General features: G+C 36.0%; 1 pseudogene; it reads left to right on the forward strand.

Annotated features, from left to right (window-relative positions):
• Nucleotides 1-14742, forward strand: part of LOC107657295 (actin-binding LIM protein 2-like) — a 66026-nt pseudogene that overhangs the window by 16461 nt on the left and 34823 nt on the right.

Below are 14742 nucleotides of genomic sequence, written 5' to 3' on the forward strand. Positions count from 1 at the left end.
TGCGGCAACCACATGTGACGACCCCGGGCTGGACTCCGCTTCATCCACGGTGAAAGCCGATCCGGCGATCACAGCGCAAAGTTGTAGTATTTCCTCAGCAACCAGCACAGATCAGCTCCAGGTATGACGAAGCAGATATCGTCCTCTTTTGGAAGGCCAAACAAAGTAGTTTCGCTTTCACAATGAATCACACGGCGCATTCTCAACATGGCGGCAGCAACAATACTATAGCCAGAATAAAAGTTACGCCTTCTTTCTTTGCGTGAACATTTGGGCGGCGTTATGCAAATCTTCCCACATAGTGATGTAGATATGTGGGGGCGTGTTAGAACGAGCCGTTTTAGGTAGGTGTGGCTGACTCTTAACTTTTATAAAGAATATCTCTGGATTTGAGATTTGAGTCTTTGCAACTTTACAGATCTTCTTTATGCACCAAGAGCTTGTAACACACCAAAGAGAAAGGAAAAATTGAAATCGCATCATATGACCCCTTTAAGTACTAATATGTACCTCTAAGGTACTCATATGCGCTGTTTAGGGGTTCAAAAGGTACAAAAGTGTACCTTTCGAAAAGGTACCACCCCAGTGACAGCTTTTGTACCTTTTGTTTCTTGTGCACCAAAACAGCATATTAGATTGATTTCTGAAGGATCATGTTAAACTGAAAACATGAGATTGCTGCTAAAAATTCAGCTTTTCCATCATGGAAATAAATTACATTTTACAGTATACTCAAATAGGAGACAGTTATTTTAAACTGCAATAATATTTCACAATATTCATGTTTTACTGTATTTTTGAATTTTAAACAGTAGTGCATAAAGTAGAATTTAAAAAGAACTATTACAAATTACTATTACTATTGAGTTTAGTTATACTTGCAGGTTTGCTTGAAAATGGGCATTTTTTGTAATATAATTGAGTTTCTACATTAGTATTTACAGAATGAATAAAGGAATTTGCATAAATTATTTCTTAATTAAAGAAGACTTCAAAGCCGGCCCCTCAAATTCTTCCCACCTTTCACCCCATTAGCATTGACAGTGGTGAGACTGTGATTTTTATTTTTATTCATCCAAAATGCTTAATAAAATTATATAATAGGTGTATCGACAAAAAATGTGATCAGCAAGGAAATGTCAGTATTTCTAGACATTAATTGCTTTAATTGCTAAGCCTTTAATTGTTTCAAATTTGCACTTACATTCTTAATCATACATGATTTCTTCAACTTCAACAATTACAAATACAGTGCCTCATTGTTTTTTCTTTTATAGGAGTCATTCTAGGAACACTGGTTATGTGGGCGGGTGTTGTTTTTACAGGAAGTGTGTTTGAGAGTGTCTTTCCAGCACTCAGTGTGCTGTCACACCACCTTCAACTCATTTGTTATGTAAAACATCAAACAAACCAGATGATATTGCTTCATTCTAAGATGTTTTGGAGCCTTCGTATGGAGGTCTGGAGAAGGACAGAGACACGTGGGGGAATTCACTTATCGTAAAACTGCCTGTATTTGTTTCATGCACACCATGACAACATGGCAATGCTATTCTGCACAGTGGGGATTTCATTGCTCTATAAAGGCTGGGCTGAGCACGCCCAACGCTCGTTCCAAACATGTGAGCTCAAATATATTATTCAATCAAAATAAGCATATGCATAAAAATATAGATATATACATGCAGCTTTTCTCAGCAGGTTTAAATAGAAAGGAACATTTTTAATGTATAGCATTATGGGCATAAACATACCCTTAGTGTATAGTTTTATGTAAATTGGAATAATTGTAAATGTAATGTAACTGGAGAGGGATATCTGTTCTAAACATGCTCTAACTCAATATTAATAAAGCAGTACATATCAAATACCAGCCATTTAAAGATCTTCTAAAATATACATGTTCTGTGTGTGTGTTTACTCCTGCTAAAATGTGTGACCTACACCCTACTGAAAACACCCTAATACAGCTGCCTTTTGTTTGCCTGAACCCCCTAGTGATTTTTCTTTTATCAACACACAGATACACACTATCCACACACCACAGTAAAGTCTTGAATCTTGATAACTCATCAAATGTTGAAATTATTTGATTTGAATTCTTAGAAAGTCTGTGATTACCCGAACCTAAAAAATTCCTTGTATTTTTGCCGAGGCAGCCTGTGTCGCTTCTCTCTTCTCTGTCCTGACAACACTAGAGTTCAACATCTGAAACATGATGAGCCTCATATATTTATAAGTGTGTTTTGCAAGTGATATGCTTTCTGTAGGCCTGTATGTATGCACATTTGTATGCGTGGACATTTTCATCATACTGGCTTTGCAATTCAAAAATATGTTGATGTCATTTTCTGTGTTATATAGGGATGTTTTTAAATACAGTAATGTAGATTTCGTATTTAAAGAGTGGCTATGTCGTAAAATGGACTATAATATGGCTACTGTTTTATCTTGAATTTTTGATTTGTTTAGTTGTCATTTCAGTGTTGTTTCAGTAGTTTTCTGTGAAACCTCCAAGTACATATTTCCCAGTTAAATTAAATCATGTCAGTTTGATTTAACACACAAAATTAAATTGTTTCCCACTCAAGGACAGAGCACAATGTGTTTGTGTGCTCAAGGCTATGTCAAGTTTCTAATTTCAAACTGTTTCCCACTGCAGCTGAGCCACCACTGACGTTATATAACAACTCCACAGATCCAGAAGGATTCAGCAGAATTAATAAATGACACACTTTATTTAGTTCCTCTTTTAGTAGTGCTCATCAGGGACATTTAGCCGCAGAGGCTTTCTATTCATAATTTAGCACTAATAACTCAACAATGGTGTATTTAAACCATGGATGCTGTGAAATGACAAATATGGATTTCCCCCATTCTCTGACATTTTCATTGGATTCGGGAACACATTATTCTGTAATCCCATCTGTCACATTGGATTATGATCAGCTGAGATTCCCTCAAATATAATTGAATATCTCTATCAAATAGGCAGGATGCAACTGCTTTTTTGCTGCTCATTTACAGATGCTGGCTCATCTGTAAATAAAACTGTGTGCTGCATACAGTAGCACATTTAATTAAGCAAATTGTGCTCTGGTTGTGTGATTTATGTGTGTGTCTGTTTGGGAGTTTACGTGGTTGTACCATAGTTTGGGGGTCAGAGTTATCCACAGAAATTAGGTAAATCTGACAAAAGCTCATAAATGATTCATAAATAAATAAAATTATACAAAAAAGTTTCCTTGATGGTTAATGCTGGATTTGGTTTAGTGTATAGTATATGGTCACACTTTATTTTAAGGTCCAATTCTCGCTATTAACAAACCATTAAAGGGGTGGTTGACTGGTTTTTTTATAGGCTTGATTGTGTTTATGGGGTGCAGTCTAATGTGTTAATGCATAGGCACAATAATAAGCAACTATCTAATAGTGAAAATTGGTCCCTATACTAAATGTTACCTAGTGTTTATGTACACTATAGCTTTATATAAAACTTTATATGTTTAGTTAAAAACTTTGTAATGTGTAAGCCTTCTGTATTTTTTAATTTTCATGTAATGTAATGTAATATATATATATATATATATATATATATATATATACACACACTCCCCTCCAAAAGTATTGGAACAGTGAGGTCAATTCCTTTATTTTTGCTGTAGGCTGAAAACATTCGGGTATGACATCAAAAGATGAATATGAGACAAGAGATCAACGTTTCAGCTTTTATTTCCAGGTTTTTTACATCTGGATCTGATACACAACTTAAAATCACCTTTTATTTGAACCCACCCATTGCTCATGTAAGCAAAAGTATTGGACCATGTGACTTGACAGGTGTGTTTTGTTGCCCAGGTGTGTCCTATTACAATGGTTATTCAAACAATAAATAGCACTGAATGTCTGCTCTAAGTTTCAGATTTGGGTTTTGCCTGTGTAGACTGCATTTATAGTTAGACATGTAACCAACGTGAAAACCAGAGAGCTGTTTATGGGTAAAAAACAAGCAATTGTGAAGCTGAGAGAAGATGAAAAATCAATCGGAGCATTGCACAAACATTGGCCATAGCCAGTACAACCATTTGGAATGTAATGGGGAAGAAAGAAACCACTGGTGTACTAAGTAACAGACCTCGAACGGGTAGACCAAGGAAACTATCAGCAGTTGATGACAGAAACATTGTGACAGCTGTAAAAAAAGACCCTAAAACAACTGTTAGTGACATCAGCAACAACCCCCAGAGGGCAGGAGTGAAGGTATCACAATCTACTGTTCTCAGAAGACTTCATGAACAAAAGTACAGAGGCTACACCAGAAGAATAGGAAGGCCAGGATGGAATTTGCCATAAAGTACAGGGACGAGCCTCAAGAATTCTGGGACAAAGTTTTATGGACTGATGAGACAAAGATTAACCTTTACCAAAGTGATGGAAAGGCTAAAGTTTGAAGAAGAAAAAAGCATCTGCTCATGATCCCAAACATGCAAGCTCATCTGTGAAACACAGTGGAGGCTTGCATGGCTTCTTCTGGGACGGTCTCATTAATCTTCATTGATGATGTAACACATGATGGCATCAGCGAAATTCACTCAGAAGTCTACAGAAACATTTTGTCTGCCCATTTACAGAAAGATGCAACCAAACTGAGTGGGAGATCCTTCATCATGCAACACTCATCAGGGGCAAGAAGTGAAAGGTTTTAGACTGGCTAAGTCAATCTCCAGACTTAAACCCTACAGAGCATGCATTTTACCCGCTAAAGAAGAGACTGTAGGGAGTAACCCCCCAAAACAAACAACAACTGAAAGAGGCTGCATTGAAAGCCTGTAAAAGCATCACAAAAGAAGAATGCAAAAGTTTGGTGATGACAATGGGTCACAGGCTTGATGCAGTTATTGCAAGCAAAGGATTTACAACTAAATATTAAGTCTTATTCACTTTAATCTAGTTAAAAAAATTTAAATATCTGGAAATAAAAGCTGAAATGTTGATCTCTTGTCTCATAGTCATCTTTTGATGTCGAACCCAAACATTTTCAGTCTACAGCAAAAATAAAGGAATTGGCCTCACTGTTCCAAGACTTTTGGAGGGGAGTGTACATACACATATACACTACAATTCAAAAGTTAATAATTAGAAAGCCCCAAATCAGCATATAAGAATCATTTTTGAAGGACCATCTGACACTGAAGACTGCAGTAATTGTTGAAAATTCAGCTGTGTATTCACAAGACTAAATGACACTTTAAAATATATTAAAATAGAAAAATATTTCATTTTAAATTGTAATAATATTTCATGATATTACTGTTTATACTGTATTTTTTTTAATCAAATGAATGCCTTGGTGAGCATAAGATGTTTTCAATAACATTTTAAAAATCCTGGTATTACAGTATTGTTGTCTAACATTATAGGTCACTTCAGTAATTTAAAGCCAATCTATGTTATGTCATTTCACATCAGACAATATGGTAAAAATGGTGTGCGTATTTTGTTTCTGTTTTTGCGATCTCTTTTCAAGGCCTGCAGGAGTTCACATTCTACGTATCACAAAGATCATATGAAGTTTAAAGTGATACAACTGTATTTATAGTAATATGCACTATGCAAAGGGTGCCATATTGCAAACAACATCACAGTAATACAACAACAAATACTGTATACTCCCTTTCTTTGTTTGACAAAAGTCAAACGAATTGTTTAGTTTTGGATCGGTGTTAAAAAATTCTTGATGCTTAATTGGTGTTTAATTGTCATAATAGCTAAAAATGGATAATGAACCATAATTGATCATAATTAAACACATTTCGCTTTGCTCTGTTGGATGAGTTGTCAGCCTATTCTGTTTTGTATACATGTATGTGTGCATATATTTTTTGTTGTTGTGTAGGCTAAGTATTTATTCAGTGCACTAGTTTGTCTGGCTAGTAGCCCAGGCCTTTCATGTGCAGTGTCTACAGTATGTGCTCGTTCAGAGATGCGTTTTCTTATCATATTCCATTTTCTCTGCTGTGTAGACAGTCAGCTACATGTAGTTACATGTCCAAGCCTTTTTCATTATACTAGTGCACACAAATTTGCCCTCATGTGTTATTTATCGATTAACTTAATGTGTAATTGCAGGTCATGTAGAACAGAACACTGTAGTGCAGTGAACGCTCAGGACTCTCAAGGTGAATGTCACAGCTGGAGCTTGTGATCCTCTGCCAAATGAAGGTGATGATGCAGGAGTTCTTCTGTTCATTAGGTCATTGATGCGAGGTTCATTGCCAAAGGTGTGCTGATACCTAATAGTGTTGTTTTCTGCATCATCTGCAGGATGCAATATTGTGATGCTGTGTTTATCATGAGGTAGCCTCAACCTCAAAAATACCACCCACAGTCCATTAGCAGACTGTCTAATCCAATGGCGGTAGCTGTATTTAATGCCTTCATTGACCTTAAAGAGAGTACACTCTCATGCTTTCTAAGTTACTTTGTATATGAATTGCTTTGCATTTTATCTTATTTTCTAATTAGTCATCTGCACCTGACCATTTTGGCCAAAATGAGCCCATAAAATCATATTTGCCAGGAGGTATATGCAGCATTAACAGTAATTCGATTATGCATTACTGCTGAGTTTCTCCCCCTACATCGTGGGCTATGATATGGTCCAGAGTTTAGTGGTCCCAAGTCTGGTGGTCTCGGCACGCTTCAGTCTGGTGGTGCCAAATTCGGTGACCCCTTAGTCCTTCCTGGTCTGGTGGTCACAATACTCCCTGATCCTGTGGTCCCAGTGCTCCCTAGCCTGGAGGTCCAAAGTCCGGTTGGTCTCAGCTCTCTGAAGTCAAGTGGCCTCAGTTCTCCCTAGCTCAGCGGTCACATGTCCGGTAGTCTCAGAGCTCCCTAGCCCAGTGGTCCCAAGTCTGGTTGTCTGTGAGGCACTGTCTGGTGGTCCCGGAGGTCCTTTCCTTGTCATCAACACTTCCAGTAAAAGCTACTGCCATTTTGTGTGTCTGGACCACACACACTTCCCTGACTGCCCCAGAGGTGGGGACGTCTGCTGTGGCTATCCCTGACTCCTCGGAGTTCCCCATTATGCCTGAGTCTTCAGAGTTCTCTATCATGACCAGGAGGACCGTCCCAGATTCCTCAAAGTTTACCCTCATGGCCAGAAGGGCCGTCTCTGACACCTCCGACTACCCCTTTACTGCCAGGTGGACCATTCCTGAACTTCTTGATTTACTTGCTCACTCTATCACAGCTAGGAGTGCCATCGCTGAACTCCTTGTGTTACCTTCCCATTCTATTATGACCACAGAGGCCATCTATGCCTGGTCTGTTACAGCCATGGAAGCTACCCCTGGGTTCGTTTGGTTCCCTGTCTCTTCCACTCTGCCATGCTGGTCATCTGCTCTGGACTCCAGATCCCCAGAGGTCTTCTGTTCAACCCTGGAGGTCCTCTTCTCAGTTGGCACAGCCTAGGTCTCTTCCTCCTCCGGTAACCCCTGGTGTTCTCCGGCTCAGTCATGGTGGTCTTCTGTTCTGCTGTGGCCGCCATCTCAGCCAGCTTTTGGCTGTGGTGGTCTCCTGATCCTGAGTGATCTTCTCCACCCCTGTTGGTGGTCATCTTATATTATAGATGTGAGGCAATGTGATTTTTTGCTTTGTTGAAGCTGCTGCTATCTATGTGATCTCACGCAATGAGACCTCTACAGAGACCTCAATATGACATGTTCAACTTTTGTTGTATTTTATTCTAAGGTAGATGTGGCATCAGTAGCCTGTCTGCTGGATTGTTGCTGAAAGTTTGCTGAAAATTGCAACCCCTCTCATGTAGAGGAACAGCAGACCCTCTCCAGGCAGCCAACTCCCTGAAAGCATTCACTCTAGCGCCATTTTAGATTGCCAGAAAATTCAGTTGGAACACAAGAGCTAGCTAGTGTTGGCTTAGACAGTGTGTAGAGGGGTTATATTACCCTACAGGAATAAAACGCTTCCCTCTATTGATGCGAGTCCTGCCAATTACATGTCACTGGTGCTAGCTTTCGCAGTTCTTTGGCCTTGAGGAAAGAGATTTAACCCTGCAGCTTCATTGATCTTTCACCGATAGCTTCCGAGATTGTTCCAAAAGTTATCCCTTAGATTTAAAGTGCCTCAGGTGAGGAATGTGTAAAGGAATTGCTTTCGCCAGCCAACACGTTTTTTATAATCTTGTTTACTTGCTCTTGTTGCATTGCAAAGTTTAGGTTTCAGAGAGTCAGACATGTTGAGAATTGCAATCCAGAAATTTTATTTCGAGTCCAATATTAAGATCCTCAAGTTTCATTGTTGACTTTCTCAGTTCACCCTCCCAGCTTTTCTTGTTTGCACTCCTTCCCTATTCTATAGTCTGCTTATCTTCCTCCACCATAATTTTTCCATGTTCCATTTCTCCTAGCCCAACCATTCTCTTTTTAGCGCCGCTTGTATAACCTCCTTAGCTGTGCTGTATTTTTTTCATTTTTTCTAATTTATTTGCTCTTTTCTGTATCTATAACCTTCAGTCATCATATGGCAGGTGTGACATTCTTGGCAGCTTAAGCACCCAAAGTGTTCATTCCCAAGGTGCTGATGGGGTGTCCATCTGGAGCACTTAACCCCAGGGAGGTCTGTTCATGGAATTGTTCTGGTATTTGCTGTTTTGGATGAAAACATCCTCTAGATTTCAAAATGATAACTAACATTATAACTTGCACACTTTCAGCTGAGTGAAGACTGATCGTGTGTGTGATCATGAGAGCAGCGTTGCTCACAGACATTCCTTACTGCTCTTGTTCAGGCGTTGCTTTCTGTCTGCAGCTGAGCTAAATATACCCGGCAGGGTGAAAGACACACCCTGTGGTGCCCAGTGTTGAGGACTTCTTATCATTGCAGGGTTTGGGTTACATTCTTCAGTACTTGATAGGCAAAAGTGTGCTTAGAGCAGTGGTTTTCAAACTGGGGTCCAGGGGCAGGGCTGCAATGGGATGCTGAGGGGTCCACAAAAACTTTTACTGAAAAGTATTGGTCAAAGTCAATGAATTAGCATAATAAATGTTTAATGTAATAATTTAGCAGGCATTTGATATTATAACTTCATTCTCCTGTCTAAACATTGGTAATAAATCATGAGCTCAATCACAACTATTTTACTCTATTGACAGCTCAATTAGTAACTGAAAAAAATATTTTTTTAGGAATGTTTATCCACAAGAGAGTAAAAGATGTCAACTGTCAGCTTAATATGAAGAAAATATTCTACAGTATATATAATATTTTAATAGTTAATAATACTTTTTATAATTGACTATATTTGGCTTATATTACTTTAACCTAATTTAATTATTTATACAGTAGTTATTTAATTTTGAAACATGGTGTCCTTATATATTACACTTATTGTTTTTTTTTTTCACAAAGTATAAATATATCTTTGTATATGAACATTTTATATATTAGGTTAAAATTTCACTGCACAAAAAAAAAAAAACAGCGTATAATTTTTTTTAGAAGTATTTTATGAAACTGCCTAGGATAATATAAAAAATTGCCAAAATAAGATGCATGTCTATCATTGGTCAAATTCATGTAAAAAAAAAAAAAGCATTTATGGCTTCTATTAAAAATCCATTTTGCTTGATGAAATGAGAAGTTCAATGTTGTTTTCAGTCTTGCTCTGGGTGTGTGCTGTCCTCTTACCTTACATGTTCTCTTTAAGACAGTTTGTGCTTTTAGGAGGAAGTTTTAATTAATTTGGAACAGAATTCACACATTCTCACACCGCATATGCCTATAACCTAGCTAACCTTCCACATCACAGTCACCAACCAATCATTCTTCAGCAGCTGTGGAAAATATGCCTGTCATTTCCTGAGCAACATTCCTGTTTTATTGTTTGGATTTTTACTACGAGAGCAACATTTCTAGAATGCATTGTGTTGTGCTAGCACGGGAATTAGTACGTTAGTATAAGTGTGCATTTGGGTGTGTGTGAAAGAGAGCAAGAGAGAGAGCCTGTTTTCTGAGTGCTAAAGCTTATTATGTAACAGCAAAGTGAGGTCATTCAAGATAGGATCTTACAGAGGCAGGTGGATAACTGTCAGGCACTTGGAGAGAATAGGATGCATACTATAATATACTGGGATGGGATTGTAACAATTTTACTGCTCAGGAGTTGCTCTTTTAGAGCAAAATGTTTTCTATGTTTCAACTTATTCTCAAATGTTTCTCCTGTTATTCACTTAAAAATAAACAGACAAAATTAGGCAATTGTTGACTTGCAGTAAGAATAAAATGCAATAAAATGAATATGGATTGCATAGTCCAGATTTGATTTTGAATTTGAATTGAGTTTTTCCTTCTGTACTGACGACAAAAAATGTTTATATTTGGATTTTACAGGGCAAATTTTCTTTTGTAGTTGTTTGTTAAACACGTTAAAAAGCTTCAGCTGTGGTTGCCAGAACTTTACTGTAAAAACTACAGTAGCAAATTTGCGGAAAAAAACTAATACACTGTATAGAAGGTGCACACAAATGAAAAACACCATCATGGTAACGAACATGACACTAAATAATACAATAAATGTTAACAACATAAAATGTAAGATACTGCCCAAAGATACATAACTGTAAAAGGAAAAACAACAACAACAATTGTTTAAATGAAAAACCATAAAATGAGATGTGTCAAACAGGAAATTCTGGGAATGCCAATTTACTGTTTTTCACTGTAAAGTATAAAATTACTTGTTCTTATTTGCTTCTAAAAACTGTACAGTATTTTACTGTAAAATTACATTAGATGTATTACATTGTTTTTTATGGTATATAGTAGGGAAGCTTAATGTTAACCAATTAACAGTTTTTTTTACCATGTAGTGCTGTCAAATGATTAATCGCGATTAATCGCATCCAAAAGAAAAGTTTTTCTTTACATAATATATGTGTCTACTGTGTATATTTATTATGTATATAAATACACAAACATACAGTAAATATTTTGAAAATATTTACATGTATATATTTATATTCTTATATTTTATATTATATATAAATATATTGAACATATAAACATAACATATTTTTCTTAAATATATACATGCATGTGTTTGTATTTATATATACATAATAAATATACACATTATACACACATCTATTATGTAAATAAAACTTTTATTTTGGATGCGATTAATCACGATTAATCGTTTGACAGCACTAGTTTTTAGAGTGGTTTACTGTTACAATTATAAAAGCAGCCAAATAAGAACTGAAGAAAGCTGTGCCGTTGTTTTTGTCTATTATTCAGAATGAGATATCTCAGCTCTGGACAGACAGAAAGAAAAGCCATGGGAGAGAAGGAAATTCCACAGTTATCATTTACCTCAGAGGAGGTGGAAAATGGATCAGCCCTGAGAATGATGTCATCGGAGCGTGTCCGTGTGTATTATGTTCCTGATGTGGTTCCTGTTTTAGTGGAAAAAGGACTGTGAGAAAAGGAAAGAGTCAGTGAGGGAGAGGGGAAAATTAGAGGAAGGTTGTGTTTCATTTTGTTTTGTCCTGTCCACTCATGCACCTGCCTGGTCTCCAGTCTCCATGTGCCTGGATCATGTCATGGTGTGCTGATTAGAAACACAACAATTACGCTGCTCACATAAACAAATGGACACACACCCAAACACATGATTTGGGTAGTCATTATGTCATTATGGGTAATACGCATATTTATTCCTCAGACCCATTAAGCACAAACCAGTGTTAATTTTGACAGCACATTTTGATTCAGTTTAAGTCATAGCCTTTTGACTAAAATGCCATTTAGTTTTAGTCATCTGAATTGTTTTAGTTTTAGTCAACTAAATATCAAAAGTTTTTAGTCAACTAATCTACAGTATATTTAGTCTACTAAAATCTAACGGGTTTAGTTACAGTATAATGCATTTATTAAGCATTTATCTCATCTTTCCGAACTTATTATATATTGCATAATATATAACTTATTATATATTATTTAATTATATATCTTAAAATTTAATAAAACCACTTAAAATTAAGGAGATGATTTCTGACTGGATCTCTTCCCAAATCATCCCTCCCTAACATTTTCCTCTCATATTTATTCATTGTCAAAAGTGTCAATAGATTTTTGTCATATTAGATTATATATCCATTAATATTTTATATTAGATGTTTGTTTATTATAGCACTGACTATTAGTGATCGTAAATGGAAGCACCAACAGGTTTCTTCCCCATCCTCACCAGAATGAACTTTTCAGGTTTTGCACACATTCAAGTGACTACTTTGAATGACAGATTGCATTCTGGAAATTTTATGTTATCATTAAAGATGAGCACATTGTAGTATTAACTGTCTCTCTCTTTTTTTCTGCAGTTTGTGGATGTGATTTGGCTCAGGGAGGCTTTTTTGTGCGTCAGGGCGAGTTTATCTGCACTCTGGATTATCAGCGACTCTATGGCACCCGCTGCTTCAGTTGTGAAGAGTTCATTGAAGGGGAAGTTGTGTCCGCTCTGGGCAAGACATACCATCCGCGCTGCTTTGTCTGTGCCATCTGCAAGTAAGACACACATTCAAACACACTAACAGACATTCACTTTAACAGATTTAGCTTTATGTTTTCAGTTGAACATTTTCATTTGTATAAGGTACAACAGCAGTAACCAAATTCAAAATGTTAATCACATACAGTATGTGACCCTGGACCACAAAACCAGTCATAAGTAGCACGTCTATATTTGTAGCAATAGCTAACAATACATTGTATGGGTCAAAATTAATGAATTTTCTTTTATGTCAAAAATCATTAGGATATTAAGTAAAGATCATGTTCCATTAAGATATTTAGTAAATTTCCTACCGTAAATATATCAAAACTTAATTTTTGATTTGTAATATGCATTGCTAAGAACTTCATTTGGACAACTTTAAAGGCGATTTTCTCAATATTTAGATTTTTTTTCACCCTCAGATTCCAGATTTTCAAATAGTTGTATCTCAGCCAAATATTGTCCGATCATAACAAACCATACATCAATGGAAAGCTTATTTATTCAGCTTTCAGGTATCAGGTCAAAAAAATTGACCCTTATGACTGGTTTTGTGGTCCAGGGTCCACATTACATTCAATATCAGTTTTATCAGTAATAATAATTTACACAGTTAATGTCTTAATAATAATAATAATTTTTTTCTACTTCAGACATTAACAGTGTTTGCTTTCTATCAATTTCTTTCAGTGTAATTATATTATGTAATTAATGTGGACAAAAATTGCACACTGCATGTACAAATGTAAAAATACATATTTGTATTACTATTAAATTATTGTTGTTTTTATTATGAAATGATTATTATTATTACACAAGTTATAATATAATATTATAAAAGTTTATATTTATTATTATAAATACAAAACTCTTTTTTTTCATACCTTTACACATGAAAAAAAGAATAGGCTTAAGGCCCCGATATACTTCAAACGAAGTTCGTTTTCGTACTTCGTTTGGGGGCAAAAAGAAGTTCGAAAAGGCTGAGCGACAGTATATTTATTGTATTCAAACTGTGTGTGTCACGCCACTCACACATATACCCTAAACGCAACAATGATGCAATGACGACATGTATCTAGGTGTGAGACGGGTACCAATGGTCAGAATATTATAGACAAAAGAATAATGATTAGCAGCAGTTCAGAGTCAAGTATCATGTTTTGCAATACAAAAGAACCATTCAATTTCCATAATCAGTCCTTTATGGGAAGTGTGAATGGCTCATAGTCTGAAAAATTTAGCATGATGTGAAAAAAATATTGGAGTCATCTCAATAACACAAACATGTTACTTTATTTTATGATTGTTCATTTATTTTATTAAACTGGGTAAATTATTGCACCTTTTTATATTTTATGTGGTGTCATGATTTAATTTTGATAAAAACAAAGGTTAATTATTGTATGTTCTTTTGGCATTTCATTCGCTTACAGAAAAAAACGACAGCAGCAGCAGTATGGTGTAAAAATATTTATTGAAACATGTATTTGCTACTCGCCACCTTATCTCTAGGCCTGTCGCAATAATCAATATATCGACTTATCGCGCAATATATGTACATGACCTCGATCATTTTTGGTGACACAATATATCGCTCATTATATTTACTTAAAAATTAATGTCACCATGTTTTGAACATTCCACTTGCGCCTGTGTCTTTTGCAGCTTCTCGTACATAACGTGGTGTAGTCATGAGGTGCTAGTTCAAATTAAAAAAATGCTTCTACAAAAAAAGTTTCATCTGCAGATATGGCCTTGTTTAGGGATCTGACGGACGTCTGACCGCTGAGTAGTGATTGTGTTTTTCAGCAATAGTGTGCACCCTTAATTTACAGAGAAAAGAAGGTCCGGGATAAATCTGTAGATGGAAAAATCTCCATACAAGTTCTTTGTGCATTTTTCTTTTTTTGTACTTGTTACTTTGCACTTTTTGTTAGAAAATGTTTATTTACTATTTATTCTAAGGTATCTAATATTTTGATACTTAATTTCCATGATCTAAATATTCTTAAAAATTAAAAGTTTGTTGTCATTTGGAAGTGTGTAGGCCTTCTTGCATTATTATGCTGTTATATTATGATTATATATTCAGTGGCATAAAATGGTCTTTAAAATGACAATAATATCGCTTATCGCAATTATTTCTGGGGCAATATATCGCACAA

This window comes from Sinocyclocheilus anshuiensis, unplaced genomic scaffold (genome assembly GCF_001515605.1).
Source record: "Sinocyclocheilus anshuiensis isolate Anshui unplaced genomic scaffold, SAMN03320099.WGS_v1.1 scaffold159, whole genome shotgun sequence".
Lineage (NCBI taxonomy): Eukaryota > Metazoa > Chordata > Actinopteri > Cypriniformes > Cyprinidae > Sinocyclocheilus > Sinocyclocheilus anshuiensis.